Below are 8,484 nucleotides of genomic sequence, written 5' to 3'. Positions count from 1 at the left end.
TATATATATATATATATATATATATATATATATATATATATATATATATATATATATATATATATATATATATATATATATATATATATATCATGGTTGAAAAATCGTTAAGCACTCCTCGGACGGATATACTTGTGGAATTGTAATTGTTAGTTGGGTTGTATACGTATGAATGCATTGTGAAAGAGAATAATATATTGGCGGTGTATATTAACATGCACTGAACTAAGGATTACATAGCATATATACATAATAGTATTAACGGTAAAAAGAAATAGAAAATGTAAGAATTTAAATAAATAAAAATACAATAAGTGTGAATGAATGTTATACCCTTCATTTATGTTCGTTTTTTCCGTTAAGTTTTTTTTTTTTTTTGTACATTATGCTATAAAACTTGTACTATACAATATTTTGGAGGAAAAAGTGTCAAATAGGCCACTGAACTTATCGCTTTTGTGCAATTGGGCAATTGAACTTAAAAAGTGTGTAATTCAACCATCAAACAAGCAAAAATTTGTGCAATTGGACCATTTTTACAAAATTTTTTAATTCAATTTGAGTTAAAAACATTTCAATATTGACTCCCAACTAGTATGATAGAAGAAAATGTCACTCTTAATACATATATGTTAGTAATATAATTGGATTTTACCAGAAAATTTTTGTAAAAATGGTCCAATTGCACAAATTTTGCTTGTTTGATTCTAACTAACATATCCCCGCCTAGGTGCTAGGCGCTCCTAGACCGAGGCGAATTGCTCCCTAGGCGTCCGCCTAGGTGGCCGGCCGCCTAGGAGGCCGTCTAGCGCCTAACTCGGCCGATTGGGCGGAGTTAGCAGCCGACTAGGCCGAATTTGGCCGAGTTAACTCGCTCAACTCGACAGAGTTAGCCGAGTTAACTCGAGCGAGTCGGCCTTGTTAATTTTATTATTATATTTATATATATTTAAATTTATTTATTTATATAAGTAAGAGAAGAAAGAGATATATATATAGTATATATAATATAATATATGACATATACCCACACACATAAATTAATTTTTTGTTATTATAGGTCGCCGCCTAGAACTGCCTAGGTACCGCCTAGGCGCCGCCTAGACCGCTTAGGCGCTAGGCGCTAGTCTACCGCCCGACTAGCGCCTAGCGCCTACTGCAACCATGATAAGATGTGTAATTGTGTATTCATATCTTTGTTGCCTAAACCTAATTAAAACACATACTGAATCATATTTTTATCTTTATAAGAATTACAAGGTGTTGGCTGGCGTATAGTCTTAAAATCCCTAACTTCATATCAATAAAAATCTATCTAAACATAATTCCTAAGAGTACCGTCATTAATTGATCAACTTGAGGATAGGTGCACTGCTTTGACCTGCATACTCCGCGCAGCTTTTAATATAATGTGTTCATATCCAATTATAGGATTTTAGATGAGAGGAAGAATGAATCATCTATATGCATGCCTACACCAACAATACTCTTTAAAATAGAGTTCCCTGCTTTCTAGGAGTGTGGACCCATCATTTTGTGACGCGTGGACAGTCCAATTCATATGCAGTATCTGATCGAGTACAACGTAAGCGCATATAAGTCTATCTTCGATCAGACCTTTGCCGTCCCAGCTGCCACCGGCCTATGCTCTTTCAATTCCAACTTCCAAGGATCCATTTATTAGGTTACAAGTCTACGTACCGGAAAAACTCATTTAAAACAAGTTTGAAACCCGAAAACTTGGGCAAATTATACTGTGCGCCACGTACTTAAACGATGTCGTTTTGAGCATTGTAAATTAATCGTCCGTTTTTTTTGGAAATCACGTTTCTCGTTTTGGCCGGTCTCTGTATTTATGTTAATATTATGTGTATTACAGACAATCATTCTGTGTATTCTAGGCAACCGTCCTGTCTATTATAGGCAACTGTTATGTGTATTCATGTTAGTAACACATGTTGTGATTTCATGTTAGTAACACATGTTGTGATGTGTTTGTGCATTCGAATGTTTAGGAGGATGAGTTATGTGTATTTTATGTAAATATTCTGTGTATTTATGTTATTAACACAGGTTGTGATGTGTTTGTGCATTCGAATGTTAGGATGATGAGTTCAGTGTATTTTGTGTCAAAAGTTATGTGTATTCTATATAATGATTATGTGTATTATAGATAATGAATTCCCTGAGTCATTCCCGCGTCCACTAACACCGAAACGACGTCGTTTTACGTACGTGGTGCACATTGCTATGTGCACCGTGGTGCACATTGCTATGTGCACCGTGGTGCAGGGTATAACGATTGGAAAACTTGTGTTTTCAAAATATACATATTTCTAATCTAAAAGCATAATAAGTGTGAATGAAGGTTATACACTTCATTTATGTCTATTTTTTCCGTTAAGTTTTTTTTTTGTACATTATGCTATAAAAGTTATACTTTACAATATATTAGACAAACATACCCCTACCGTTATAACTTTCGTTATCTTTTCCACTATTATTATAATGCACATGCATCCACTATATATTTTCTTATTTTCTTCAATAATAATAATATATACACATTATATATTGTAGTTATATGTTAGTTATTTCCTAAAATATAAAAATAAAATTTATAAAAATATTTTACATTATTATTACTATTTACAATAATTTAAATATCTAAAATCTAAATAAATTTAAAATTTTAATATAAAATATTAATATTGGGCACCTATTTTTTATGCACCGCGCATAAGAAAAAACTAGTATGTATATAAGAGGGAAACTATTTGCACAATCCTAATTGCTATTTACACCACTCTTTAATAAATTATAGGTGTGATAGTTTTATAGGTGATATGAATAAAATATTTGCTATTTGCAACACCTTCATTAAAATTAGTTAAACATTATGTTTTTATTTAAAATATTTATTATTTATTTAATTATAATTAATTTCAAATTGTGATAGAATAATATTTTTGTCTATAATATTGTTTAATTATTTTAAGGGAAAATGACACTTTTTCCCCCTATGTTATGTGCTTATAGCACTTTTTCTCCCTGTGTTATTAAAGTGGCAGTTTTCCCCCCTGAGTTATTTTAAAAGTGGTAGTTTTCTTCCCTGTAATGTTAAATTGACATTTTTGCCCTTAAAAATAACTATTACATTTATTTTTATTCTCCAACCAATTATTACTAATATGTATGGAAGATCACAGTTCGATACGAACCTAATAGAACACTGTAGCAATTGAACTTAAATAGTATAGACGATTATGGTTACGATTCAGAACCGAAAAAATAAAATAAAATAATTGTTGAATTTAGACTATTTTTAAATAAGAAATAAAATTATAAAAATAAATAAATAAATAAGTTTTGATTGGCGGTTCAAAATCGAAATTGGAACCGAACCGTACCGATTTATCAAAATAAGTGTTTGATCATTTTCACTATATATGACTGTGGTTAAGTTCCGGTTCGGTTCAACAATTATTTAATTTTATTTTTTCGATTCTGAATCGTAACCAGAACCTCCATACTATTTCGGTATGATTGCTACAGTGTTTGGTTAGGTTCGAACCGAATTGTGATCATCCATACATATAAGTAATAATTTGTTGGAGAAAAATAATAAATGGAATAATTATTTTTAAGGGTAACAATGTCAATTTAACATTTCAGGGATAAAAACTGCCACTTTAATAACACAGGGGGAAAAAGTGTTATATGCACATAACATAGGAGGAAAAAGTGTCATTTTCCCTTATTTTAAAATTAAAACATTAAAAAAAATCCACCTTCTCAGAAGGCGAGAAGAAGGCAACCGGGTTGCCTTCTTTAGTGAGAAGGCAACCCGGTGGCCTTTTCCAGTGAGAAGGCGACCCACTAGGTTGCCTTCTCACCCAGTTGCCTTCTCAAGGCCCTCTCACCTGAGAATGCAAGGGGTTTTTTTTTTAAAATAATTTTTTAATTGTTACATTTTTAATTAAAAAATTATTAATAGAATATCGTAAATTTCATTTGACCAGATTGATATAAATAGTCATATTTACACCCTTATTACTATTTAAACCACCCATATAATTGTTGAAAATTTTCACCTTTTTACAATTTAAATGTTATTTACATCCACTTTTCATTAGAGGGTGGTACAAATAGCAACACCGTATCCATATAAAATTAATTTTTCATACAAAAAAGAGTTTAAACTCCTAACCTCTCTTAAATGATGAGAATGTACAACCACTCACACTAAATAACCTCGTTGTTACACTAACCTGTTTAATTCATCTTATATATTTTTTCCAAACTTTCCAAAGCAAATTTTTGTAGGTGGAGGTGATTTATGTCCAGTGTTTAAGTTTTTCTTTTTATGATTCCCAAACATGATTTAATAATCTACATCAACATCGAGAAACCTAATAAAACCAATAAAGTTAGGTCTCTAACGAGAACTAAAAAATATTAGTGTAATTGTTTGTTGAAATGAATCACTAGTACAGAAAAGGACATTTGCGTCTGCAGTTATGGATTATTTGCGTCCGGAATACTCCGGACACATATGCCATGGACGCAGATGCCATGGACTATTTGCGTCCAGAGTTGCCCTGGACGCAGATTGTCACCAGCTGCGTCCGGAACTGGGCAGTCCCGGACGCAGCTGGTCTTTTATGGTTTAATTAATTGACCAAAGTTCATGTTAAATTTTATATTGTATCATTTTCAAAGTTGAGGATCAAAGATTACAAATAAGAAACCTTAAAAATCATTTTCTTGCATTTAAAAAAAAAATTAAATCTATGTTAATTTTTAATATTTTTTTCGTTTAATTAATATTCTTTTGACTATTTAGAACATGACTCAATATTTTAATTATGCTTTTGCATTATTGGGAATGATTTATGTCATTGTGGTATTAATAATTTTTGTCTTTATTTTTATAGCAAATTGCCTTTTTGGTTCACTGACTATAGGGGTCCTGTTAATTGCAATCCACGACTTTCAAAAATGTTAATTGGATACCTTAACAATTCAATCTTTATCAATTTTGGTCACTCTGGCCAAATTGCCGGCCAAATTTCGCCTGAAAATTTTAAAAGTTAAAATAACGAGGGTATTTTAGTCATTTCACATCTCATTTCTTCTTCTCCGACGGATCCTTTTTTCTTTCTTCTTCTTTGGCCAAGCACGCAAACCTATGTTTTTTTCTTCTCACCAACGACTGCTGCGAATGCTTCACTTCTCCATTTACAATGACTGGCGGCGGGGGCAACGTGCAGCGTACGTGGACGACTGCGGAGGATGGTGTTCGGTACTGCAAGTTGTCGCTGACACTGGTTGCTACTCCTCAGGCTTGGGTGGCATTGACGGATCTAGAGTTGCGACGAGGAGAGCTATGGAGGCGAGTTGGACCCTCTAGCGATGTTGGCTTTAAGTCAGCGATTGCCATGGAGAATGACGACAAACTTCAGATGTCGACATCGTGACTTGAAGCAGCGTGCAGTGGGCGGCTGCAGTAGATCACGACATCAGAGAACCAAGGAGTCGTTGGTGGTGCCTTCGCTGCTTCTTCCCTACTTCTCTGTCAGTGGTGGCACTGGACCAAGTACCAAAGGAGAAGCTTTAATGGAGGAAGAATCACAGAGAGCAAGAGAGACCTTGTGGAATGCTATCTTTGGACAGGAGAAAAAAGGAGCTAACATTTGGCAGAAAAACTTCACCCGAATAGAGTTTAGCCGGAAAGATGGTAGCTCGTCAGGGAAGGAAGGAAACAAAGGTAAAATGACTAAAATACCCTTATTATTTTACCTTCCGGGGAGACTTGGCTGGTAATTTGGCTGGAGTGACTAAAATTGATAAAAATTGAATAGTAAGGTATCCAAACTCCAGCTATACTATTTCAAATGCCATTATCAAACCATTGCGACCTAACTGCAAAGTTGTTGTTGATAACTTTAACTGCACCTGTACTTTAAACGGTAGGACTATTATTGTCCAAACAATTGATAATGATGACACCCCACCAGCTCCAATTGAACAAGTTTACACATCATTCTCATAATTTTATCAATGCATTAAACTTATAAAGAAAATTTTAAGTTAATTTTTACTATATCATTATAACAATATCTATTGTAGCCGTGTATTTCAAATTATTTATCTTCATCCTCTATTGACAACAATTGTAGCAATTGTCATTGACAAACTCTCAAAACAATTTGTTTTAACAACGAATAGAAATAAAAAAAAATCAATGACTTCATTGTTGTTGATGAATAGTTCCCCACTCTATTACTCTTATTAAATTAAATAAATTAGTACCTAAAACAAAAAATAATACATATGCATTTCTTTAATTTAGAATTAGGTGTCTACAGTGCCTTTATTCTAAAAAAATTATTCATTATCAATAAATTAAATAAGAGAAATATTAAATAAGAGAAATAATTCCATTAGTTATATCGTCTTTATTTTCTCCAATGAAAAGATTCCTTACATTCAAATTCATTAATTAATTAGTCCATTATCTTCTTTTTACACTATCTTGTAATTAAATATCAAAATTTATAATACAAAATAATGGTATATATTTATATACCAAGTATTTTATTAATACCATGAAAAAAAATAAAAAATTGTTTGAAGCCAATCATATTAACTACTTGAGGAAGATTTGTTCACAAATAAAGTATTCAAATAACCCAATAAATTGAAGTGGAAAACTATCCCTAATATCTTTCGATTACATCATAGTTGTTCACTTTAAATGTAAATTGTATTTCTTTATTAAGATGAACCAAATTAACTCCGATCAGAACACTTATAAGATTTGTATGTTTTTATGTTGATAATAATATGTAAATGTTAATTAAATCATTATCTTATATAGCTACATTTAAAACTCATTATTAAACATGTCAATGTAGGGTAATAGAACATCGTGACACACTTGATGCATTGAAAAAATGTTGAGACTATAACAATGTTGCAATCAATTTGTCAAATCTAGAAAATGAAGAAATTTCAAAAATAACCGCCGCTGCTACATTCATTAATCATGTATGTAAAATAATTATTGTGCGTACATTAAATATATTAAAACTAATATAAATTTAAAATTCATTTAATCTTCTAGACTCAACCTGTTTAGAGTAAAGGCAAAATCAGCATCAACCTTGACAACAAAAATACTTATAATATAAGATGTAGCCACTGTTTAAAAAGAGTTTATGCACAAAGTGACAAACAATTTAACTTCAAGGTTAGTATCAATTCAATAAAAAAAAGTTTAAACAAAAAACACACACATGCGCACACACAAAATCAAGTACTACATTCATTCTTACTAATTCTAAAAATATGAACTTGGAAATGAGTAGGTGCAAAATGGATGAGGAAATTGTTGATAAAACTGGATACGTTGCGACATCAGTATTATGACTACCTACGTACAGAGTTATTGTTGTTACTATCAAGTAAACAAATTATGAAAATAAAGCAAGAGTACTCATGAACCTTCTACAAATATAATAAATATTAAAATTTTATTCAATACTTCCACATGAAACATGTAGGAGAAAAAACCACCACTTCAAAATATCAACAGACCCTTGCAAGATCAAGAGTTCATAGTACAAGTGTACAACTAAGATCCCAGTCATATACACAACAAGACAAACTCACAACTTCCTATACTATAATCTCATTGCATGACGCTGCTATTTATGTTACCACTAGTAACACAATTGTAAATGACACACTACCAAGAAAAAGAAGAGGACAAATATAATAGTGAAGATGAAGACAATGACTATGCTATCCAAAAGAGAGTTAAGAAGACTTAGAGAAATTCAAATCAAAAGTAGTATTTATTTAGACTATCGTTTTTAGACTAAGTATTTAGACTATCGATTTTACAAAGTTACAAACATTTATTTTAGTGACAATTATAATGAATCTCCTATATTATCTTGCATTTATATACTTTGAATTACTTATTTAAATAAACAAATTTGACATTCAATTACCTATGTATGAACTTCTCATATATAATCTTGCATTGATTTACTTTAATTTGAAATATTTATTTAAATATAAACATTAGTCATTAGTCTATTCGTGTAATGCATGTGTAAAACTAGTTTTTTTTTTTAATAAATCATAGGACATTTAAGTATTATGAGTTTAAATAATCGTCTTTTTTTTTTTTTGAGTTCTACTGACTCGGTTACAACGTAGTATCTGTTCATAGCTACTTTCTCAACCTACTGAAGCACAAAGAGTCAACAGATGCCTCCATTGAGGCTCAAATCCACTCCCTTCCACATGAGAGTGTACACCGGATGCCGCTTGACCACAAAGTCTTTGGCTTAAATAATCGTCTTTAAGATAGAGAATCAAGAAAGAAAGAATAATAAGCATAAATGAAGGTATATGAGTTTATTATAAACATTTCACTCTTTTTTAAAGGCATTATTTAATATATTAATT

Source organism: Ipomoea triloba, chromosome 9, assembly GCF_003576645.1.
Source record: "Ipomoea triloba cultivar NCNSP0323 chromosome 9, ASM357664v1".
Classification (NCBI taxonomy): domain Eukaryota; kingdom Viridiplantae; phylum Streptophyta; class Magnoliopsida; order Solanales; family Convolvulaceae; genus Ipomoea; species Ipomoea triloba.
This window is presented reverse-complemented; position numbering follows the sequence as displayed.